General features: G+C 52.0%; 1 long non-coding RNA gene across 1 annotated transcript; it reads right to left on the bottom strand.

Moving 5' to 3' along the window:
* Window positions 1–25703, bottom strand: LOC309862759. Its single transcript, XR_014310697.1, has 3 exons — window positions 25502–25703; window positions 5887–6002; window positions 1–65 (listed from the first exon to the last, which is right to left on the bottom strand). It is a non-coding gene; the product is annotated as an uncharacterized lncRNA (long non-coding RNA).
* Between the last annotated feature and the right edge of the window lie 228 nt (window positions 25704–25931).

Below are 25931 nucleotides of genomic sequence, written 5' to 3'. Positions count from 1 at the left end.
CTGGGGTGTCGCTCAGGGGTCGTTTATCTGGGGGGCTTGGGAGCCAATACCCTTGGAATGGAAGCCTGAAAAACCAAACTATGGTTAGGGTTAGGTCCTGAAGGCATTATAGGCCCGATCTGCCGGCACTGAGGTGGGCTCCCCTCAGGGCTGAGTTGAGGGCATGCGTCCGGTGTCATGGTAGAATCCGACTTTATGGATGGGGTGCTGCCAATTGTTGGGGTGGCGTTAGAGGGGGCATGAGGTTTTTCCCCCTCTGAGGGTTCGGCGCAGCTCCAAATAGCACGGGTTCCTACTGCGTGATGGACAGAGTCCTGGAGTGTGACTCAGGGGTCCTTAATCTAGGGAGCTTGGTGAGCCAGACCCCTCAGAATGGAAGCCTGATAACCCAAACTAGGGTTAGGGTTAGGGTTAGGGCCTAGGGGCATTGCAGACCCAATCTGCTGGCACTGACGTGGGCTTCCCTCATGGCTGAGTTGAGGCCATGCATCCAGCACTGCGGTAGAATCTGTCTTTATAGCTAGGTGGGCCACTGATTGTGGGGGTAGCCTTAGGGAACATGCAGGTCTCTCCTCTCTTCTGAGGCTTTGGCGCAGCTCCAAACCACAAGATTTCCTCCCGCATGGCAGGTGGAGTCCTAGGGTGTCCCTCAGTGGTCCTTAATCTGGGGGGCTAGGGGACCATGGCTCTTGAGATGGAAGCCTGAAAAACCTAACTAGGATTAGTGTTATGGTCTAGGGGCATGGCAGGCCCAATCCACCAGCATTGGGGCAGGCACCCCAGAGGGGTGAGAAGCAGGAGGCATTGGTGTTGTGTGTGCCTGCCTCATGGAGCCCTTTCTCCGAGGGTTCAGGCCGCAGCCATTCGGGACCCATTGCCAGTCCCAAGTGGCAGATCTGCTGGTCCACCCTGCTGGAAGTGAGTTCACCAGGGGTTTTCCAGCCAATGCACATGAGATTTCTGAGCCCAAATCCATACTGATTTAGCAGAAAGCTCATGAGAATTGGCCGGCATTGGGCTGCGATTTGGGCTGCACTGGTGCCCGCGGTCTAGAGTGCTTCTCACTAGGGGTGTGTTGTGGCTTGGCCCTAACCCCCAGTAGGGTTTCAGGCTTCTGTCCCCAGGGATCTGTTCCTGGAGTCCTCTACATTGCGGACCCGTGAGCCACACCCCAGGACTCCACCTGCCACCCAGGGAAACCGTGCCATTTGGAGCTGCACAAAACCCTCAGTGCAGAAACCTGCATGCACACCCTGAGGCCACCATCACCTTCCATGCCCAACCGGGCTGCAAACACAGAGGCTGATGCTCAGCCGGACCCCCTCTCTCAACTCTGCCCCCAGAAAGATCCCCTGCACAGGGGCCCTCACTGGAGCCACCTGGGCCCGGCCTGTGTTCCCTGATAGCCGTGACATGCACCTAGCCAAAAAGCACTCTAGACTGCAGGCGCCAGCGCAGCCCGAATTGCCACCCAATGCCAGGCAATTCTCATGAGCTTTCTGCTGAAATTGATATCGATTTGAACAGAAAGTTTGTGAGAATTGGCCAAAAAACACCGGGCAGACTCACTTCCGCCGGAGCAGGCTGGCAGTTCCACTGCCTGGGCCTGGCCCATGGTCCCGAGTGGTTGCGGCCTGAACCCTGCAAAAAAGTCTTTAATGAGCCAGGCACACGTGAGGCCAATACCCCCCACTACTCAGCATCCTGGGGTGCCCACCCCAGTGCTGGTGGATTGGGCCTGCTATGCCCTAGGCCCTCGCCCTAACATTCAGTTGGGTTTTTAGCCTTCCATTTCCAGAGGCCTGTCTCCTGAGCCCTGCAGATTGGAGATCCTGGAGCCATACCCCAGGAGTCCACCAGCCACCCAGGATTAAACCATGCCATTTGGAGCTGCACAGAACCCTCAGACTGAGACAAACCCACATGCCTCCCTGAGGCCTTTGCCAGCTCTGGCGGCCACCCCTGGCCACAAAACCCAGAGCCTGACCTGCTGCCTCACCCATGTCCTCAACTCAGCCTCCTGGGGATCCTGCATCAGCGCCAACATATCAGGCCTGCCATGCACCTAGACTAACACTAACCTAATGTTGGCTCTACAGACTTCCGTTCCCCAGAAACCAGGCCCCCAAGCCCTCCAGATTGAAGACCCTTGAGCCACATCCCAGGATTATGCCTGCCACTCAGGAGGGAACAATGCCATTCAGAGCACACAAAACCCTCAGAGCGGGAGAAACCTCCATGCCCCCCACCCCCCAAGGCCATGACCCCTTTCAGTGACCCATTGTGCTGCAAACAAGGAGTCTAATGCTAAGCCAGACCCCCTTCCTCAACTCCACCCCTGGAAAGCTGCTCTGCATGGGTGCCCTTAAGAGATCTGTGTGGGCCCGGCCTGTGTTCCCGGATGGCCGCGACACGCATCTAGCAATAAAGCGCTCTAGACCGCAGGTGACAGGGCAGCCTGAATCGCCGCCCAATGCTAGCCAATTATCACAAGGTTTCTGCCCAAACTGATATTGGTTTGGGCAGAAAGCTCATACAAATTGGTGGGCAAACACCTGGAGAACTCACCACTGGTGGCGCGGGCCCGCAGGTCTGCTGCCTGGACCTTGCCCAAGATCCCAAGTGGTCGCCTCCTGAACCCTGGGAGAAAGCCCTCTATGAACCAGGCACACATGAGGTCAATGCCTTCCACTACCCAGCCCCCTGGGGTGCCTGCCCCGGCACTGGCAGATCAGGTCTGACACGCCCCTACGCCCTATGCCCTAACCCTAGGTGGGTTGTACCGGCTTCCGTGCCCAGAGGGCTGGCCCCCAAGCCCTCCAGACTGGGGACACCTGAGACTCACACCAGCATTCTGCTAGCCTCCAAAGGTGAAATGCTGCCATTTGGAGCTGCGTAGAAACCTCAGAGAAACCAGCATGCCCCACCCCCTGAGATCACCCCCCAGGTTCTGTGGACCCCCCCGGACACAAACCAGGAATCCGACGTGCCGCTTGATGCCCGCCCTCAACTCAACCCACCAGGAAGCCCGCCTTAGTACCAGCAGATTGGGCCTGCCATGCCCCTAGGCCCTAACCCTAACCCTAATTTGGGTTTTGAGGCTTCCATTCCAAGAGGCTTGTCCCACAAGCACCCAGGATTAAGGACACCTGAGGGACATCTCAGAACTCCGCCTGCCATGTGGGGGGAAACTTTGTCATTTGGAGCTGAGCCAAACCCTCAGAGGGGGAGAAACCTGCATGTCTCCCTAAATCCACCCCGCACATTGGCACCCCCTCGGCCATAAAGCCAGATTCTGTCACACTGCCAGACACATGCCCTCAATTCATCCCTGAGGGGAACTTGCCTAAGCGCTGGCAGATAGTGCCTGTCATGCCCCTAGGCCCTACCACTAACCCTAGTTTGGGTTTTCGGGCTTCCATTCCAAGTGGCCTAGCCCCCAAGCCCTCCAGATTAAGGGTCCCTGAATGATGCCCTAGAACTCAGCCTGCCACATGGAAGGAAACCATGCCATTTGGAACTGTGCTAAACCCTCAGAAGGGGAGAAGCTTGCATGCCCCCTAAAAGCCACCCCCACCATCAGTAACCCCCCAGCCATAAAGCCGAATTCTGTCGGGCCTGCCCAATTCATGCCCTCAACTCAGCCCTGAGGGAGCATGCCTCAGTACCGACATCTCGAGCCTGCAACACCCCTAGGCCCTAACCATAACCCTAGGTAGTGTGTGCAGGCTTCTGTGCCCGGAGGCCTGGACTCAAATCCGCTAGATTGGGGATGTCTGAGACTCATGCCGGCACTCCACTGGCTGTCTAGGGCAAAATGGTGCCATTTGGAGCTGCATAGAAACCTCTGAGCGGGACAAACCTTCATGCTCCCCGAGGACACCCCCAGCTTCTATGGCCCCCCTAGACACAAACCAGGAATTCAAAATGCCGCCTGACACCCACCCCCAACTCAGCCCACCTGGGATCCTGCCTCAGCACTGGCAGATTGGGCCTGTCATGCCCCTAGGCCCTACCACTAATCCTACTTTGGATTTTGAGGCTTCCATCCCAAGAGGCCTGTCCCCCAAGCGCCCAGGATTAAGGACCCCTGAATGATACCCCAGAACTCCACCCACCACCTGGCAGGGGGGAACCATGCCCTTTGGAGCTGCGCCGTGCCCTCAGAGGGGGAGAAACCTGCATGCCACCCTAAAGCCACCCTCCACATCGACACCACCGGCCATAAAACTGGATTCTGTCACACCGCCAGAGGCATGCACTCAATTCATCCCTGAGGGGAACCAGCCTCAGTGCTGGCAGATCCTGCCTGTCATGCCCCTAGGCCCTAACCCTAACCCTAACTATAGTTTCTCTTTTCAGGCTTCCATCACAAGAGGCCTGGCCCCAAACTCCCCAGATTAAGGACCCCTGAGTGGCACCCCAGGAATCCATCCACCATGCGGGGTGAAACCGTGCCATTTGAGTCCTCAGATCCCTCAGAAAGGGAGAAACCTGCATGCTCCCCTAGAGCCACCCCCACCATTGGCAGCACCTCACCCATAAAGCTGGTTTCTACTGTGTCACTGGAAGCATTCCCTCAAATCAGCCCTGAGCAGAGCCTACCTTAGCACTGGCAGATTTGGTGTGCCATACCCCTAGGCCCTAACCCTACCCTAGATTGGGTTTTCAGGCTTCCATTCTGGGGGGTCTGACCCCAAGGCCCCTGGATTAAGGACTCCTGAGCGATACCCAAGGACTCTGCCTGCCACACAGGAGGAAACCATGCCATTTGGAGCTGCGCAGAACCCTCAGAGAGGGAGAAACCTGCATGCCACCCTGAGGCCCCACTGGACACAAACTCAGAGTCTGACATGCTACCTGAATCCTGTACTCATGTCAGCCCACAAGGAAGCCCGCTTCAGCACCGGCAGATCGAGCCTGCCATACCCCAATGCCTTAACCCTAACTCTACTTTCTCTTTCCAGCCTTCCATCCCAAGAGACCTGACCCCCAACTCCCCAGACTGAGGACTGTGAGAGACACACCAGGAATCTGTCCACCATGTGGGAGGAAACCATGCCATTTGGAGCTCTGTAGATCCCTCAGAGAAGAAGAAACCTGCATGCCCCCTCGCCACAAACCCCAATTCTATTGCACCACTGGATGCCTTCCCTCAGCCCCGAGGGGAGCCCTGCTTCAGTGCCGGCAGATGGGGCCTGCCATGCCCCAAGGCCATAACCCTAAGTTGCATTTTCAGGCTTCCTTCCCCAGGGGCCTATCCACCAAGACCTCTAGATTGGGAACCCTGGAGCCACATCATTGGAGTCCGCCTGCCACCCAGAAACCAGTCCCTTCGGAGACGCCCAGAACCCTCAGAGCCAGAGAAATCTACATGCCTCCCTGAGGACTCCTCCACATTCTCCAGCACCCCAGCTATAAACCTGGGGCCTGATGTGCTGCCTGAACCCCGTCCTCAAGTCAGGCCCTCAGGGAACCCACCTCAGCACCAACAGTCTGGGCCTGCCATGCCCCAATCTCAGCTCTCCTCAGGAACTCTGTCAGCTCGAAGCACGCTTGGAAATCCTCTGTCTGCCACAAAGCTCTGGGATCCCACCTCTTTCTTCGTGATTGACACTGGCCCAAGGCATTCATGAGAAAGAGAGAGGCTCCCTCCTGAATACTTAACACCTCCTTTCCTCTTCTGCGGTATTTCTCTCCACTTACATTTGTACCTGGGCAAACTGTAAGGAACATATCAACGGAACGTGTACATGCTCTGAGATATGAATCTTTCATGACAGCTTTCTGAGGGCTCCTTAGGCAATCACAAACTAGTGTATCCTACCACAGTGTGTGAAAATGATCATCTACAGAACAGGAGAATGAAAATCACTCCATTTTTACCTCATTCGTCATGAACTAGAACATGGTCTTCTTTCCTTCAGTTGACTTCGATTCCAATTCGTTTCCATGCAGTGTTAATTCCTTTGTTTCCGGGGTAGGTTTTCGTGATTCTTCACCTGCATAGAATACCCAGAACTCATCACAACAAGTGCCCTGCCTAACAGCCATCACCCATTGAACGCTTCCCCCACACCCCTCCCCTCTACCAACCCCCAGTTTGTGCCCTAAGGTTGCGTCTGTTTCCTCACTGACCTCTCTTTCTCCTCTATGTTCATCTGTTTTCTTTCTGAATTTCCACAGCAGCCAAGTCATAAGCTATTGGTCTTTTCTTACTGATTTTGCTTAACTAAATCTGCTCTAGACCCATCCACATCCTTGCAGATGGTTATTAGAGTTCATTCTTTTTGAAGCTGGCTCCTATTCCATTAAGAAGATGTGGGAGATTATATAAATATATAATCACTCATCAGTGAATGGACATTGGGACTCCCTCCATAGTTTCTCTATGGTTGATAATGCTGCTTGCACCCCATTGAATGTGCATTTTTGTGCCCTTTGGGGAAATACCTAAGAGGTAAATGGCTGGATTCTAGGGTTGTTCAGTTTTTAGTTTTTGGAGGAACCACCATACTCTTTTCCAGAGTGGCTGCCCACATGCCCACCGACAGTGCTGGAGGGTTCTGCTTTAAGCAGAACATTGCCTGCCAGCAATTTCCTAAGGAGGAAATGGAAAACCTGTGGGATAACCTGACTCAAACCCAGAGTCAGGCAGGCAGTTCCAGAAATTCACCCCAGGGTTCCTGACACCAAGTCCCTTGAAGCCACCAGAATGCCTCTATCCAGGGGAATTCCCAAAGACCGTCCTTCTGACTTCCTCACCCACAAAACTGCAGAGAAAATATGGCATGACCAACTATATAGATGGTCCACTGAGTGAAACTAGAAAGTCAGGCTTCCCTTTTAACATCCAAGGCTCCTTAGAATCATTTTGAATTTTCCCTCTGCTCTCGTTGGAACTCCTTGTATGAAAACATGAATCCATTAGGATACATCACCTTTGACAAAGGAGAAGACATCATCCAAGTCTCTATCTGACCACAGACAGCCACCTAACTCTAGGTGCTGGCCATCCCACCACAGCCTAGGCCCAGTGGAATAAACACTGTTAGTTGAAGGAACACATTCTATGCTTGAAACACACACCAAGGAAAGAGAAGTTTTACCTCCATCCTGGCATGGATGTGACCTTGCGCCCAATGGGCCTGCTGTTTTCTCTGAGCACTAACGTCCTGGGACAAGCAGCATGACTGACTCAGACCCTGATTTCCAAACCTCAGGCCTCATGGAGCCAGGGTGAAGAAGGCTTGGCAGGTGGGGATCAGCAGGCTCCTCCCACCCAAATCCTCACACCTGCTGCAATTCCTGGGAGAAGGAGAGACACATGCTTGTTTCTTCAGTGGTAATTCACTTCGTTCTAATGCCAACCAATGCCCTTGTCCTTTTTGAAGAAGCAAATATACTCTTCCAAACAAACACTCAACTCCTCGGTTCCAAATGCAAAAAGACTTGGGTTTGGTTTCCCTCCAGCCCCAGGCCCCCACCGGGAAGACCCTCCCGAACCATCCTGACAGCACATTACCACCAAACCTGGGGAAATGGGGCGAGATACTGAGTAGTGGCCCAGCTCCAGGGATTGTTACCACCACTCTTGAGCCTGGAGAAACACACTCTACAGCTCACTGCTCCCTCCTGTAAAAACAAGCTGCAGTGCCTCACCTTTCAGGGTCTCTCACGAGCACCTCACCCCTGCCCTCAGAGCCAGCAGGCTGCGCTGACTCCTCTTCTGGTGTGTTTCCCACTGGAAAACACCATGCCATTCTGGATGTCTCACACCACAGCTCACCACTCCCTCCAGTGGCTTGAACCGGTAAGGCATGGCCCTCCAAAGACTCCTAAAGCAGCTCACAGCGCCTCCACAGGTCTAAAGCCACACTGGCACTGTCCCTCCAGATTGGGAACCTCTGAGCCACACCCCAGGACTCTGCCTGCCATCCGGGGGAAACCATGCCATTCAGAGTTGCATGAAACCATCAGAGCAGGAGAAACCGTCAAGTCTCCCCTGAGGCCATCCCACCTCCGGGCCCCCATGCGGGGCTGACGCTCCATTGGATCCCCTCCCTCAACTCTGCCCCCAGAAAGCTCCCCCGCATGGGGCCATAGCAGAGGAGCCGCATGGGCCTGGTGTGTGTTCCTGGATGGTCGCAACACATACTTAGAGAGAAAGCACTCTAGAATGCATGCGCCAGCATGACCCAAATCGCTGCTCAACGCCGGTCAATTCTCACGAGCTTTCTTCCCAAATCTATATCATTTGGAAAACCCCCACCAAACTCATTTCCCGTGACACGAGTCCTGGGGCCTCAGCCTGGGCATAGCCCGAGGTCCTGAATGGTCACGGCCCAAACTCTGCGAGAAAGCCCTCTATGAGACAGGTGCATCTAAAGCCAATGCCTCCTGCTACTCAGGCCCCTGGGGTGACCGCCCCGGTGCTGGCGGATCAGGCCTGCCTTACCCCTAGGCCCTGGCTCTAAGCCTCGGTTATATTTTCTGGCTTCCATCCCCAGGAGTCTGTCCCTGGAGCCCTCCAGATTGGGGGCCCCTGAGCCCCCCAGGACTCCACCTGCCACCCAGGAGGAAACCTTGCCATTCAGAGTTGGGCAAAACTCTCTGAGTCAGAGAAACCTGCATGTCCCCCTTGAGGCCACCCCCACCTTCAGTGCCCCAACTGGCCGCAAACAAAGAGGCTGATGCTCAGCTGGACCCCCTCCCTCATCTCTGCCCTCGGAAAGCTCCCCTGCATGGGGACACTCTCGGAATCCATGTGGACCCTGTCCATGTTCCCGGATGGCCTTGTCACGCACCTAGCAAGAAAGCGATCTAGACCATGGACAACAGCATGGCCTGAATTGGTGTCCAACGCCAGCCAATTCTCACCAGCTTTCTACTCAAATTGATATTGATTTTTACAGAAAGCTGGTAAGAATTGGCCAGAAAACCCCCAGTGAACTTGATTCTGGTGACGCCAGCCCGCAGGGCCACCACCTCAGCCTGGCCCTCAGTCCCAGGTGTTCACGGCCCGAACCCTGTGAGAAAGCCTTTCTGAGCCAGGCGCCCATGAGGAGAATAACTCCCACTACTCAGCTCCCTGGCTTGGCCGCCCCGGCACTGAGGGATCAGGTTTACCATGCCAGTAGGCCCTAGCCCTCACCCTCAGTTGGGTTTTAAGTCTTCCATCCCTATGGGCCTGTCCTGGAGCCCTCCAGATTGGCGACCCCTGACATACACCCCAAGACTCCTCCTGCCACATGGTAGGAAACCATGCCAGTTGGAGCTTCGTTGAACTGTCAGAGAGGGAAAAACCTACATTCCCCCCTAAAGGCACTCACACCATCGGCGGCCCCCTGGCCATAAAGCTGGAGTCTGCCGCGTCACTGAACACATGCTCACAACTCAGCCCTAAGGGGAGCCCACCTCAGTGCCAGCAGATCGGGCGTGCTATGCCCCTAGGACCTAACCCTAAGCCTAGTTTGGGTTTTCAGGCTTCCATTCCAAAAGGCCTGACCCCCAAGCCCCCGGATCAAGGACCCCCGAGCTATACTCCAGGACACTGTCTGCCACATGGGAGGAAACTGTGCTGTTTAGAGCTGTGCTGAACCCTCAGAGGGGGAGAAATATGCATACCCCCTAAAGCCACCCCCAACATCGGCATCCCCCTTGACCATAAAGCCAGATTCCACTGTGGCGCTGGATGTACGCCCTCAACTCGGCCCTGAGCGGAGCCTGCCTCAGCATGGACAGATCAGGCCTGACATGCCCCTAGGCCCTAACCTTACCCCTAGTTTGGGTTTTCAGGCTTCCACCCCAAGAGGCCTGGTCCACAAGACCCTTGGATTAAGGACCTCTGAGTGACACCCCAGGACTCCACCCACCCCACGGAAGGAAACCATGGCATTTGGAGCTGCACCAAACCCACAGAGGGGGAGAAACCTGCATGCCCCCCTAAAGCCACCTCCACCAACGGCGGCCCACCGGCAGTAAAGTCTGATTCTGCGGAGCCAACAGAAGAGTGCCCTCAAGTCAGCCCTGAGGACAGCCCACCTCAGATCTCCCACAGCAGTGGCAGATCAGGTCTGCAATGCCCCTAGGCCCTAACCCTAACCCTACTTTGGGTTTTTAGACTTCCATTCCGAGGGTCCTGGCTCCCAAGTCCTCCAGATTAAGGACCCGTGAGTGACACTCCAGGACTCCACCAGCCACACTGTAGGAAACCATGCCATTTGGAGCTGCACAAAAACCTCAGAGTGGGTGAAATCTGCATGCCCCCCCCAAGGCCATCCTCTGCAACTGCGCCACCCCAGACACAAATCCAGACTCCAAAATGCCCCCTGATGCCTTCCCTCAGCTCAACCCACCAGGGATCCCACTTCAGCACCAGCAAATTGGGCCTGCCATACCCCTAGTCCCTAACACTAAACTTAACCCTAGATTGGGTTTTTAGGCTTCCATCCCAAGAGACCTGGCCCTAAACCCCTGGATTAAGGACCTCTGAGTGACACCTCAGGACTCTGCCCACCATGTGGGAGGAAACTGGCATTTTGCACTGTGCAGAACCCTCAGAGGGAGAGAAGCCAGTATATGTGTGCCTGACTCCTCGAGGGCTTTCTCACAGGGATCGAGCCATGACAACTCAGGACCCTGGGCCTGCAGTGCCACCAGCAGAAATGAGTTCGCTTGGGGTTTTCCCGTCAGTTCTCATGAGCCCAAATTGAAATCGATTTGGGCAGAAGTCTTGTAAGAATTGCCCAGTGTTGGGTGGCCATTTGGGCGCGCTGGCAGCCGTGGTCTAGAGTGCTTTCTTGCTAGGTGTGCGTTACGGCCATCTGGGAACATAGGCCGGGGCCCACGCGGCTCCCTCGAGGGCCTCCTCACAGGAGAGCTTTCCAGGGACAGAGTTGAGGGTGGAGGTCTGGCTGAGCATCAGCCTCCATGTTTACAGGCTGGTGGGGCGCCGAATGTGGAGGTGGCCTTGAGGGGGGCATGCAGGTTTCTTCTACTCTGAGGGTTCTGCGCAGCTCCGAATGGCATGGTTTCCTCCTGGGTGGCCGGAGTAGTCCAGGGGTAAGGCTCAGGTGTCCCCAATCTGGAGGGCTTGGGGGCCAGGTCTCTGGGGACAGAAGCCTGAAGAGCCAACCTAAGGTTAGGGTTAGGGCCTAACGACATTGCAGTCCCAATCTGCTAGCACTGAGGCAGGATCCCCAGGTATCTTAAGTTGATGACTGGGTTATGGGGTTCTTCAGGCTCTGGGTTGTTGGCCAGGAGGCTGCCATATTTGGGGGTGGCCTCAGGGAGGCATGCAGTTTTCTCCTGTTCTGAGGGTTCTGTTCAGCTCCAAAGGGCACGGTGTCCTACTGGGTGGCAGTTGGAGTTCTGCCTTGTGGCTCAGGAGTCCCCAGTTGGGAAGGCTTAGTGGCCAGTCCTCTGGGGATGGAAGCCTGAAAATCCAACCTAAGGTTATGATTATGGCCTATGGGTATGGGTGCCACCATCTGCTGGCACTGAGGCCGGCTACCTGGGGCCTGAGTTGAGAGCAGTGGTCAGGCTGTCCATAAGTCCCTGGGTTTGTGGTAGGGGGGCCACCAAATGAGTGTCCTCAGGGGTGCATTCAGGTTTCTCCCACTCTGAGGGATCTGCACAGCTCCAAACAATGTGGTATCCTCTGGGCTGAAAGTTGGAGTTCTGGTTTTGGCTCTGCCATCACCAATCAGGAGGGCTTGGGGCCAGGCCTCTCTGGACCGAAGCCTGAAAACCCAGGCCTAGGGTTAGGGTTAGGGTCTAGGGTCAAGGGAGGCCCCCCATCAGCCAGCGCTGATGTAGGATCCCAGCCACCCAGGAGGACACTGTGCTGTAAGGAGCTGTGCAGAAACCTCTGAGAGGGAGAATCCTGCATGCACCCCTGAGGTCACCCGCACACTTGGCAGCCACCCTGACCACATACCCATGGTCTTATGCACAGCCTCACCACTGCCCTCAACTCAGCCCACAGGGCTGGCAAAATCCTGTGTGTGACTCAGTGGTCCCCTTGGGTTCTGGCCTTGGGGCAGAGGCCTGAAAGCCCCACCTATGTTTAGGTAGGTACATGGCAGGCCTGATCTGCCAGCGATGAGGCATGCTCCCCTGGGCCTGAGTTGGGGGTGGCATTCAGGCAGTGTATAAGCCCCTGGTTTTGTGGCTGGGGTCGCCGAATGTTATTATGGCTTCAAGGGGCAATGCAGATTTCTCCCACTCTGAGGGTTCTGAGAAGCTCCAAATGGCACTGTGTTACCCTGGATGGCTGATAGCGTCCTGGAGTTTGTCTCAGTCATCCCCAGTTGAGAGGGCTTAGGGCCCAGGCCTCTGGAGACAGAAGCATGAAAACCCAACCTAGGATTCGGGTTAGTCCTAGGAGCATGGCAGGCCCGATCCTCCTGCCCTGAGGTGGACTCCCTGGAGGGCTGAGTTGAGTGCAGGGGTCAGGTGGTGCATAAGCCCCTGGGTTTGTGTCTGGGGGGTCATGAAATGTTGGTATGGCCTCAGGGGCGCATGCTGGTTTGTCCCGCTCTGAGGGTTCTGTGCAGCTCCAAAGGGCACTGTGTCCTCCTGAGTGGCAGGCAGAGTCCTGGCCTGTAGCTCAGTGACCTTTGATCAGGAGGGCTTCAGGGCCAGGCCTCTCTGGACCGAAGCCTGAAAACCCATGCTAGGGTTAGGGTTAGGGCCTAGGGGCACAACTGACCCAATCTACCTGGGGGCTGAGGTGGGCTCCATGGTGGGTTGAGTTGAGGGTGCTTGTCAGGCGGTGTGTCAGCCTCTGTTTTAGTGGCCAGGAGTCCACCAAATGTGGCTTCAGGGATGCATGCAGGTTTCCCCTGCTCTGAGGTTTCTGCAGAGCTCCAAGCAGCTCGGTTTTCTTCTGGGTGGCAAGCGAACTCTTGGGATGTGGCTCCAGGGTCCCTAGACTGGAGGGCTTGGGGACCAGGCGTCCACTGGGGACAGAAGCCTGAAAACCCAACCTAGGGTTAGGTTAAGAGCCAAGGGGCATTGCAGGTTCAATCTGCTGGGGCTGATGCTGGCTCCCCAGGGAACTGAGTTGAGGACAAGGGTCAGGAAGCAGGTGAGCCCCTGGGTTTGTGGCCAAGTTTTCTATGGCCTCAGGGCGGTATGCAGATTTCTCCCACTCCAAGGTTTCTGCGCAGCTCCAAACAGCCTGGTGTTCTCCTGGGTGGCTGGCAGACTCCCGGTGTGTGGCTCATGGGTCCCCAATCGGGGGGGCTTGGGAGCCAGTCCTCTGAGGATTAAAGCCTGAAAACCCAAACTAGGGTTAGTTTAGGGCCTTGGAGCATGGGAGGCCCCATTAGCCCGGGGGCCTGAATTGAAGGCAGCTTTCACGCTGTGCATAAGCCCTTGGGTTTGTGGCCAAGGAGGCCACCAAAAGTGGGGTTGGACTCAGGGGGGGCATTCAGGTTTCTCCCACTTTGAGGGTTCTGTGCAGCTCAAAACACCATGGTGTCCTCCTGGGTGGCAATCGGAGTCTAGAAATGTGGCTCAAGTATCCAATCGGGAGGGTGTGGGGTCCAGGCCTCTGGGGATGGAAGCCTGAAAACCCACCCTAGGATTAGTGTTAGGGTCTACAGGAATGGGAGGCATCATCAGCCAGCACTGAGGCAGGATTCCTGGGGGGCTGAGTTGAAGGCAGCAGTCAGGCTGTGTGGCTGGGGTGGGAAGGCTGAAGGTGGGTGTGGCCATAAGGGAGCATGCAGGTTTCTCCAGCTCTGAGAATTCTGCTCAGCTCCAAAGGGCATGGTGTCCTACTGCATAGTAGTCATAGTCCTGGCATGTGGCTCAGGAGTCCCCAGTTGGGAGGGCTGGGGGCCAGACCTCTGAGATGGAAGCCTAAAAACTCAACCTAGATTAAGGTTAGGGCCTAGGGGCATGGCAGGCCTGACCTGCCAGCACTGACTCATGCTCCCCGGGGGGACTGAGTGGAGGGCAGTGGTCAGGCAATGCGTAAGCTCCTGGGTTTGTGGCTGGGCGGTGCCGCAGAAGGTGGGGATGGCCTCAGGGGTACACGCAGGCTTTTCCCCACTCTGAGGGTTCTGCGCAACTCCAAATAGCATGGTGTCCTGGGTGGTCGGCAGAGTCCTGGTGTGTGCCTCAGTGGTCCCCAATACAGAGGGCTTGGGGGCTAGGCCTCTTAACAGAAGTATGAAAACACAACTTTGGGTTATAGTTAGCAGGCAGAGTCCTGGTGTGTATCAGAGAGGACCCCAATCTGGAATCTTCAGGACCAGGACTCTGGGGATGAAAGCCTGAAAACCCAACCTAGGGTTTGAGTTAGGACCTATGGGCATGGTAGGCTCGATGCCAGTGCAAATGCATGCTCCACTGGAGGCTGAGTTGAGGGCATGGGACAGGGGTCCATCACACTCCGAGTTTGCAGCCACATGGCCCTCTAAAGGTGGTTGTGGCCTCAGGGGGCATGTTGGTTTCTCCCACTCTGAGGTTCTGCACAACTCCAAACAGCATGATTTCCTCCTGGGTGGCAGGCGGAGTCCTGATGTTTGTGTCTCAGAAGTCCCCAACTGGGAGGGCTTTGGGACCAGGCCTCTGGGGGATAGAAGCCCAATAACCCAACCTAGAGTTAGGGTTAGGGCCTAGGGACATTGCAGGCCAGATCTGCTGGTGTTGAGGTGGGCTTCCGGGGGCCTGAGTTGAGGGTGGGGGTCAGGTGGGTCATCAGTCTCTGGGTTTGTGGCCAGAAGTGGGGGGTGCTGAAACTGGGGGTGGCCTCAGGGAGGCATGCAGCTTTCTCCTGCTTTGAGGGTTCTGGGCATCTCCAAATGGCATGGTTTCCTCCTGGGTGTCAGGTAGAATCCTCTGGTGCTTCTCAGGGTTCCCTAATCTAGAGAACTTCCGGGCCAGGCTTATGCGGATGGAAGCCTAAACCCAACCTAGGGTTAGGGTTAGCGCCTTGGGGCATGACAGGCCCAATCTGCTGGCCCTGAGGCAGTCTCCCTGATTGACTGAGTTGAGGGCATGGGTCAGGCAGCATGTCAGACTCAAACGTTTTTGGCCAGGAGGGCCTCGGAATTTGAGGCTGGTATTAGGGAGTTACGCAGGATTTTCCTGCTTTCAGGGCTCAGCGCAGCTCCAGATGGTCTGGTTTTATCTTCAGTGGTAGGCAGAGTCCTGGTGTGTGTCTCAGGATTCCCCAATCTGGAGGGTTTGGGGGCCACTCTCTAGGGTGGAAGCCTGATATCGTACCTAACCTGGGGTTAGGGTTAGGGCCTCAGGGCATGGCAGGCCCAATCTGCATACGCTGAGGTGGGCTCCCCAGGGAGCTGAGTTGAAGGCTGTGGTCTGTTGGCTTGTCGGACTCCGGGTCTTTTGCTGGGGAGCTGCTGAATTTTGGTGAGGTCTCATGGGGGCATGTAGGTTTCTCCCGCCCTATGGGTTCTGCACAGCTCCAAATGGCTGGCAGGCGGACGCATGAGGTGTGGCTGAGAGGTCCTCAATCCAGAGGGTTTGGTGGCCAGGATTCTGGGGACAGAAGCCTGAAAACCAAACCTAGGATTATGTTTAGGGCCTAGAGGCATGGCAGGTCCAATCTGCCAGCACTGAGGTCGGCTTCCCAGGGGCCTGAGAAGTGGGAGGTGTTGGCCATGCTTGTGTCTGGCGTTTAGAGTGCTTTCTCGAAGTGTTTGGACAGAAACCATTTGGGAGCACAAGCCAGGCCAAGGCAGCTCCCCTCAAGGCCTAAGGCATCAGAAGACAGTTCGCTGGGGTCTTCCAGCCAATGCTCATGAGCTCTCTGCCCAAATTGATACTGATTTGGGCAGAAAGCTCGTGAGCATTAACTAGTGTTGTGGGGTGATTCAGCCCACGCTTGAGCTCAGTGTTTGGAGCTCTTTATCTGTAGGCATGAGTTGCGACTATCTGGGAACACAGGCTGGGCCCACGCAGCTTCCCTGAAAGCTCCCTCTGAGGTGAGCATTCTGGGGCAGAGTTGAGGGAGGGGGAGAGGCTGAGCATCAGGCTCCGGGTTTGTGAGCCGGGGGGGGGGGGGGCTGGGGAGGGATGCTGAAAGTGTTTGGCATTGGTTGGCCTTGCAGATTGCTCCCATTCTGAGGGTTTTGCATGATTTCCTCTTGGGTGGCTGACAGACTCCTGTAGTGTGGCTCAGGGGTCCCCAATATGGAGGGCTTAGGGGTCAGGTCTCAGGGTTTGGAAGCCTGAAAAACTGAACACAGAGTTAGGGTTAATGCCTAGTGGCGTGGCAGGTCTGCTGCCATTGAGGCAGGATCCCTAGAGGACTGAAGAGGGCTGGAGTCAGACAGGGCATCAGGCTCCAGGTCTGTGGCTGGGGAGGGCGCCCATGGAAGGGGGTGGCCTCAGGGGTACATGCAGGTTTTTCCCACTCAGGTTTCTGCGCAGCTCCAAACAGCATGGATTCCTCTGAGTGGCAGGCAGCCTCATGGGGTGTGGCTCAGGGGTCCCCAATCAGGAGGGCTTGGGGGCCAGGCCTCTGGTTACAGAAGCCTGAAAACCCAACCTAGGGTTAGGGTTAGTGTCTAGGGTCATGGAAGGCTGGATCTGCCAGGGCTGAGGTGGGCTCCCCAGGGAGCTGAGTAGAGGGCAGGGGTTGCCAGCGCTCTGCGGTAGTTCAGGCTTGAGAGATCTGAGTTGAAAGTTCCTGAGAACTCAGACAATTCCCATGTGAATTCTACCCAAATTGATAGATTTGGATAGAATTCTCTTGAAAACTGGGTAAAAACCTTGTGAGAAATCATTTCAAATATTGTGAGAATTCAGAGACATCACATGACCTCAGTACAAATCCTGAGAGATTTAGACCAAATCTCATGAGAACTTATTCTAAAGCTCTAGAGTTCTTAGTCCAAATCTTCTGAGTTCTAGAGTAATTCTCACAAGAATTCTATCCAAATCTCTGGATTTGGGTAGAATTGTAATGATAATTGTGTAGAAACCTCATGAGAATTTATTTCAAATATTGTGAGAACTCAGAGATATCACATGACTTCATCTAAATCCTGATGTATCTAGTCCGTGTATCATGAGAACCTATCCCACAGCTCAAGAGATCGCAGTCTAAATTGATTTGAGCAGAAAGCTTGGGAGAATTGGCCAGAAACATCCAGCAATCTCGCTTCTGATGGTGTAGGCAGTCAGGGGTGCTGTCTGGGCACGGCCCGTGGTCCCACATGGTTGCAAACCTCACAAAAAAGCTCTCAAACCTCACATGCACATGTGGCCAGAATAGCCACAGAATGCCAGCCAATTCTCACGAGCTTTCTGACCGAATCAATATTGATTCAGGCAGAAAGCTCGTGAGAATTGGCTAGAAATATCTGGCAAAATTGCTTCTGGCAGCAAGGGCCCTCAGTTGAGATGCCTTGGTCCAGCCCATGCTCCCGCAGGGTCGTGGCCTGTACCTTGCAAGAATGCGCTCTAAACATCACATACCCATGTGCCCCAAATCGCTGCAGAATGCCAGCAACCTTAGCCATCTACTCTGTCCCCTGGGGAGCCCATAACAGTGCTGGCAGCTTGGGCCTGCCATGCCCCTAGTACCTAACCCTAACCCTCGGTTGGTGTTCAGGCTTCTGTCCCCAGAGGCCTGGTCCCCCAACCCTCCAGATTGAGGACCAATGAGCCACACCCCAGGAGTCCGTCTGCCACCCAGGAGGAATCCCTGCCATTTGGACCTGTGCAGAACCCTCAGAGCAGGAGAAACCTGCATGCTCCCCTTGAGACCACCCCCTACAATCAGCAGCCCCCCGGCCACAAGCCTGGAGACTGACATGCCATCTGATGCCCAGCCTCAATTCAACCCCTAGCTAGCCAACCTCAGCGCCAGCAGATCGGGCCTGCCATATCCCAGTCCCTAAACATAACCCTAGGGTGGGTTTCTAGGCTTCCATTCCCAGAGGCCTGGCCCCCAACACCTCCATATTGGAGACCCCTGAGCCACACCCCAGGACTCCACCTGCCACCCAGGAGGAAACCGTGCCATTCGGAGCTGCGCAAAACCCTCAGAGCGGGAGAAACCTGCTTGCTCCCTGAGGCCACCCCATATTCGGTGCCCCCCCAAAAAACCCAGTGCCTGACACACCGCATGACCCCTATCTTCAACTCAGCCCCCCAGGGAGTCCCCTCAGTGCTGGCAGATAAGGCCAGACATGCCCCCAGGCTTTGACCCTAATCCTAGGTTGGTTTTTCAGGCTTTTAACTTGGCCTACAAGCTCTCAGGTTGGGGACCCCTGTGCCACACCCCAGGACTCCGCCTGCCACCCAGGAGGAAACCTTCCATTTGCAGATGTGCAAAACCCTCAGAGTGAGAGAAACCTGCATGCTTCCCTGAGACCACCCCCACATTCAGCGCCCCTCTGGGCTACAAACCCAGAGCCTGACACACCACCTGAACCCACCCTCTGCTCAGCCCTCTGGGTAGCCTGCCTGAGCAATGACAGGTTGGGCCTTCCCTGCCCCCAGGCCCTAACCCTAGGTTGGGTTTTCAGGCTTTTATTCCTAGAGGTCTGGACCCCAAGCCCTCCAGATTAGGGACCTTGGAGCCACATCCCAGGATTCCACATGCTCCTCAGGAAGAAACCATGCCATTTGGAGCTGTGCAGAACCCTCAAAATGGGAGACGCCTTCATGCCCCTCTGAGGCCACCCCCACCTTCAGCACCGCCCTCCCCCAGTCCACAAATCTGGAACCTGATGCTCAGCCTGACCCCTGCCCTCAACTTGGGCAGATTGGGCCTGCCTTGCCCCTCTGCCATAAAGCTAATCCTAGGTTGGGTTTTCAGGCTTCTGTCCCCAGAAGCCTGGCACCCAAGGCCTTCAGATTGAGGATCCCTGAGCCACACCACAGGACTCTGCCTGCCTCCAAGAAGGAAACCATGCCATTTGGAACTCCACAAGGGATTCAGACCTGGAGACATCTGCAGGACCACCTGGGGCCTCACCCACTTCCTGAAGCCCCCTGGACATAATCCCTGAGCCTGAAACTCAGCCTGACCCACGTCCTCAACTCAGCCCCTGTGGTGCTCCTTTCAGCACTTGCAAAATGGGCCTGCCATGCTAGCAGGCCTTAACGCTAACCGTATGTTTGGTTTTCTGGCTTCAGATCCCTGAATCGTGACCCCCAAGCCCTTCAGACTGGGGACACCTGAACCATTCCTCAAGACTACACCTTCTTCCCAGAAATAAACCATCCCATTTGGAATTCTTCAAAGGATTCAGAGCAGGAGACATCTGCATGTCCACTGTGGCCACCCCCACCTTCAGTGGCCCCATGGAAACCTGGATCCTGATGCTCAGTCTAACCCACACCATTGACTCTGCACTCTCAGGAGCTCACCTCAGTGGCAGTGGATCAGGTACCAATGTTCCTAGGCCCTACCCTATAACCCTAGTTTGGGCTTCCTGGCTTCTGTGCCCAAGGCCTGGCACCCAAAAAATAGACCTGGAAGGGAAACTTTCAAACCCTTTGAATGAGACCAGTGTAACCTTGATCTCCAAAACAGATGAAGACCCCATCCAGAAGGAGAATTACAGACCATTATCCTTAATGAATATGGTTGCAAAAATTCTCGCCAACATTCTAGCCAATAGGACCCAACAGTCCATTAAAACGATGATACACCACAATCAAATCAACTTTATTCCTGGACTGCAAGAGTGGTTCGATAACCACAAATCAATCCATTGAATATGCTACCTTAATAGAAGAAAGTACAATAACCATAGGATTGTCTCAATAGATGCAGAAAAAGCATCTGATAAATGAAAGCATCCTTTCTAGATCAAAATTCTTCACTATGGAGGGATAGAGGGTATATACCTCCACATTATAAAGGCCATCCAGGAGAAACTGACAGAGACTATCATTCCCAATGGGGAAATCTAAGAGTTTTTCCCTTCAGGTCAGGAACATGACAGGGATGTCCATTCTCATCACTATTGTTCAACCTAGTACTAGAATTCCTAGCCTCAGCCATTACACAACAACTACAAAAAGGCATCTGAATCAGCAAAGAAGTCAAACTCTCACTCTTTGCAGACACTAGAATACTTTCTGTGGAAAATCCAGAAGACCACCCCAAAATTGCTAGAACTCATCCAGGAATTCCGTAAAGTGGCAGGATAAAAAAAAATCAATGCCTAGAAACCAGTTGCATTTGTCTACAGCAAAATGTGACAGGTGAAAGAGAAATTATGGAGTCCATCCCATGTATAATGGCACCCAAAACTATCTAACCATCTAACCAAAGAGGCAAGGGCTCTGTCCTCAGAAAACTATATAGCAGTCATGAAAGAAATGGAGGAAGACACGAGGAAATGGAAAAACGTTCCATGCTCATGGGTTAAAAGAACAAATATTGTGAAAATGTCTATGTTACCTAGAACAATCCACAGATTCAATGCAATACCTATCAAAATGCTATCCACATTTTTCATATAACTGGAATAAATAATCCCCAAATTTGTATGGAAGCAGAAAAGAGCCCAAATAGCCAAACGGAAGTTGAAAAAGAAAACCAAAGCTTGTAGCAACCCAATTGCAGACTTCAAGCCCTATGACAAAGCTGTAGTCATCAAGACAGTATGGTACTTCCATAAAGACAGATCCATAGATCAATCAAACAGAATAGAAAAACCAGAAAGTGATCCTCAATTCTAGTGTCAACGAATTTTCCTTGAAACAGGAAAGAATATCAGATGGGTAACAAAAGTCTCTCTAACCAATGGTGCTGGGAACATGGGACAGCCAAATGCAGAAGAATAAAACTGGACCATTTCCTTATACCATACACAAAAAATAGACTCCAGATGGTTGAAAGACCTCAGTGGGAAATAGGAATTCATCCAAATCCTTGAGGAGAACAGAGGAAGCAACTTCTCTGACTCAGCCAGAGCAACTTTTTGCTAGGGATGTCTCCAAAAGTGAGGGAAACAAAGGCAAAAATGAGGTATTGTGATTTCATCAAGATGGAAAGCTTTTGCACAGCAAAGGAAACAGTCAACAAAACCAAAAGATGATGAACAGAATGAGAAAAGATATTTTCAAATGACATATCAGATAAAGGGCTAGTATCCAAAATCTAGAAAGAACTTACCAAACTCAAGACCCAAGGAACAAATAATCCAATCAAGAGATAGACCAAAGACATGAACAGACATTTCTCCAAAGAAGACATCTAAATGGCCAACAGACACATAAAAAAGTGCTCAACATCCCTCGACATTAGGAAACTACAAATCAAAACCATAATGAGATACCACCTTACACCAGTCAGAACGGCTAAAACAAACAAGTCAGGAAATGACAGGTGTTGGTGAGGATGTGGAGAAAAAGGAACCCTTTTATACTGTTGGTGGGAAAGCAAGCTGGTGAAGCCACCCTGGAAAACAGTGTGGAGGTTCCTCAAGAAGCTGAAAATAGAGCTATCCTACAACGCTGCCATTGCACTACTAGGTAATTAACCCAAAGATACAAATGGAGTTATCTGAAGGGGTACCTGCACCCCAATGTCTATAGCAGCAATGTCCATAAGAGCTAAAGTATTCAAAGAGTCCAGATGTCCATCGACAGATGAATGGATAGGACAATGAATTGAATATGACACAGCCATCAAAAAATGAAATCTTGACATTTACAATGACATGGATAGGATGGGAGGGTATTATGTTAAGCAAAATAAGTCATTCAGAGAAGGTAATTATCACTGTCCTTCTATGACTTATTTCATGGATGATATATGGAATTTAAGAAACAAGACAGAGGATCATAGTGGAAGAGAGAAGAAAAAGAAGCAAGATGAAACCAGAGAGAGAGACAAAGCATAAGAGACACTTAAACCCAGGAAACAAACAGGGTTTCTAAAGGGAATGGGGATTGGGGAATTGGTGTGGCTGGGTGAGGGGCATGGGGAAGGTATGTGTTGTGGTGAGCACTGTGTGTTGTGTAAAGCGGAAGGATCACAAACCTGTACCCCTGAAAGAAATAACATATTATATGATCATAATAAAAAAAGAAGTGAAAGAAAAAAATTTAGAATGCAAATATAAACTAAATAAACATAAATAAATAAATAATCTCACTGATAAGCAAGCAAGCAAACAAGCAACTAAGCAATGTATAATCACCATACTCCAATTTCAAGCTAGATTACAAAGCTGCTGTCATCAAAACACCATGGTACTGCCATAAAAACAGACACACAGGTCAATGGAACACAATGGAAAGCTCAGAAACTGATAATCATCGTACTCTTGGCAAAGTTTATTCATTCCTCCATTAAAGAAAGGTATACTTAAACTTAGCTCTGATAGAATTATTAACTCTGAGTGGGAATTAATAATATTAATGTCCTGTTCCAACTGTTGCTTCCAATAAATGCATTTCTTTAAACATGCTGTTTTGGATAAGTATATATTATAAAATAAGGATGATTTAGAATCCAAAACTTTAAGAAAAATTAAATTCACTTTAATAAATCTACCATGGAAAAGGAAATATAGATACCCATCATCACAACTGAGAACATCACAAAAGAAGACAATCAGACACAATCTGATGTGTCTGATGGAAGAATAGAATACTACTTACATAGTTCTGCCCAAATGTTCAACCTGTTGAAAGCTATAGATCCAGCTACTCATTTACAAAAACATGGTTGTTAGAGAAAAGTCCTAACAAAGAGTATGAAGACATCATCAATGAAGTCCACACTGCATGTATTCTGACAGGAAAAATATTTTCCCAACAAATAAATGGTAAGAGAAAGAAAGAAGAAAGGAAGGGAGAAAGATGGAAGGAAGGAAGGAAGGAGAGAGAGAGAGAGAGAGAGAGAGAGAGAGAGAGAAAGGGGGAAAAAAGAAAAAAGGGGGAAAAATAAAAGAAAAGAAAGGAGAAACCTCAGAAACTACTCCACACATGTATGGTCTTAACTTATGACACAGCAGCAGAAAATATACAATGGGGAAAGGACTGACTCTTCAGTGAACAATACTGGAAAAACTGAACACTAAATGCTGAAGAATGTGATTGGATCACTTTCTCACATGGCACATATACATTATGAATGGATGAATGACTTGAATATAAGAACTGGATCCATAAGCCTCCAAGAAGAAAACACAGGTAGTAAGTTTCTTGATACTGGTTTTGGTGAAGAGTCTTTTACATCAGACACCAAAAGCAAAGGCAACAAAAGCAAAAATAAACAAGTGGAAGAACATCAAACTGAAATTTCTGCATGAGAAAAGAAACCATCCAACCCTTAAAACCCAACCTCCCCAATGAGAAAAAATATCTTCATATCATATGTGTGAGAAAAGGCTAATATCCAAAATACACAAAACACTCCTTCAAATCCAAACAAAAACTGAATAAAAACTGGGGGAAATATGTAAATAGATACTTTCCAAAGATGACATACAGGGGGCCCACAGACACAGAAAAAGTTGTTCAGCATTATTAATTATCATCAAGGAAACAAGTCAAAACTGCCATTGGTTATCACCTAACCATGGTTGGAACAGCAATCATCCCAGAGACAGGCACCAGGTGTGGTCAAGGGTGTGTAGACAGGGGACCCTGTACACTGTTGGTGGGAATGAAAATTGGTACAGCCACTGTGACAAACGTTATGGAGGTTCCAGAAAAAAATGAATACAGCTACCATATGACCCAGTAAGTACTCTACTGAGTATTTCTTTGGAGAACACAAAAACATTCCCTCCAAAAGAGATGTAGTCCCATGTTCACAGCAGCATTATTCACAATAATCAGATATGGAAACATAGACCTTGGGAGCCTTACACTAAGTAACTCAGATACAGAAACACAAATACCAGGGGCTCTCATGGACATCCCACATGGAAAAAAAAATACTGAATTCATAGATAATGAGAACAGATTGGGGGTTGCCAGATTCAGGGATGGTAGGGGGAAACGTGAAGATAGTCAAAGGTGCCATGTTTAAGTGATAAAGTCTGTGCAAGTAATGGAATTTTCTGTGCAGCATGGAGATGAAAGCTAACCCTTCGGGAGAGGGTACAGGCTCCCCCACTACTTGAAAGTACAGTATTCCTAGAAACCTTTCACAGCAGAAATGAAAAGGAATGACCATTTCTTTCTACAGAAAAATGAGTGAGCATGCTCAGGCACCAAAAGTTCCTTCTCTATGGCTCTTCTTGGGCCTCAGGACACAACACCCTAATGGATCCAAAATAAATAGAGACAAAGCACAGCAGATGCTCACAGACACAATTCAAAGTGCTGGTGGCTGAACACAGAGAGCAGTGCCCAGGAAGAAGCTGGCTGAGGTGCACACCACCTCTGTAGTAGTTCCCCACAAAACAGATGCTGAATGCAATGCCCACTTTTTAACTTTTATCATAAGAAGGAAATCCTCTCCAGGTTTCTTCCTGTACTAGATCCAGGTAATAACACAAATATTTCCAAAAAGCCAAGTGTCTTGAAATGAACTTTGAGAAAAGTGGGGAAGACTTGTACTTGAAAGTTGCTGAGGGGGTAGAAGTTCAGAGTTCTCCCAGACACAAACAAGAGCAGGTCCACTGTGAAAGGCACCTTCCTCAGCAGGTGGAAGAAACCTCTTTCACATCACTCAGGACAACCTACAAGATCTAGGAGTTACCTCAATTCCTCCTACCTCAATTCCCAAATCAAACCCATCTGCAAATCCTGTGAGCTCTGACTTCACTACGTACCCAGAATAGCACTAACCCTTCCTTCCAAGGCCACCTTTCTGGTCCACACTGGAGCCCATCTCTTGCCTGAGTTCCCAGAAAAGCTTCATCACTGACCTCCCTTGCCTACCCTCAACCTTGTGTCATCTGTTCTCAACACTGTAGCCAGGATGGCCCAGTGAAAAAGGGTTCCATGGGGTCATGGCCCTCCAATTGCTTTTTGTCACCCTGCTGTCACTTCCCTGAGGTCATATCCTAAGCTATCTCCTGTGGACACAGGGCCTTCTTGCTGCTCCTGGACATACCTGCCTGCCCCAGGGCCTTCACATGTGCTTTCCCTTCCACTTAGAAGCTCTTGGTGTAATATCACTCACTTTCTTTTGAACTTGACTCAAGTATCACCTTCCTAGTGAAGTCCCACCTTGCCCCTATGTGACTAGCAAGCACCACCACCACCTCCCCTTCAGCACCCCAGCCCTGTCTTCTGTTTTCTGTTTCCATAGCAGTTATCACAGTCACAAAGGCATCTTGGCAAGGGGGAAATGGAGGCTTATTCAGGTGCTTTTACCACTGACTCCCTCCGATTTCCTAGTCCAGAGCCCAGGGGAAAAGGTGACCAGAGCTCTTGCACAGTCAGGATGCCTGAGGCAATGGTCCCACCTATGGCACCCTGAAGACCATCAGGAAACTGAGCCATAAGAGGAATTCACTTACACATGAGACCTGAAACCAGACACCTTCCTTGATTCCAGGTGAGCACACACATTTCCTCCCCTTACCTAATGTGCTCATTTGAGAAAGCTGAGCAGAGAAGCATCCCAGGATCCAAATGTCCCTCTGGCCAAGGTCCTGGGAAACAGACGTCTCTCCTACATGCAGCAGCCACCTGTGATTGACACCCAGTATTCTCCTATGGTGGGGCAGAATGGTGCACCTGTCCCCCTTTCTTGGGATGTCATCACAAACCAGGCTTTGCGGCACACTCTTCAGGAAGGAACCTGCAGCAGCAGCAGCTGCAGGCCGCCCAAGTTAGGTCTCAGTATCACATCAGGCCCCATGTGGAACTGGAGCTTCAAGGAGACTAGTGTGCCATATAGCCTTGGAACCAAATGGCAGGAGCTGAGATTTCAGTTCCAAATGAAAACTGGCCTCTTCCTCACAGCACAGAAAAGTGGAGGCTTTCTCAGGGGTGTGGCTCTGGAAGAAGTG

This window comes from Mustela nivalis (genome assembly GCF_964662115.1).
Source record: "Mustela nivalis genome assembly, chromosome: 4".
NCBI lineage: Eukaryota > Metazoa > Chordata > Mammalia > Carnivora > Mustelidae > Mustela > Mustela nivalis.
The sequence above is the reverse complement of the archived record's forward strand: the minus strand, read 5'-3'. Positions and strand labels throughout refer to the sequence as shown.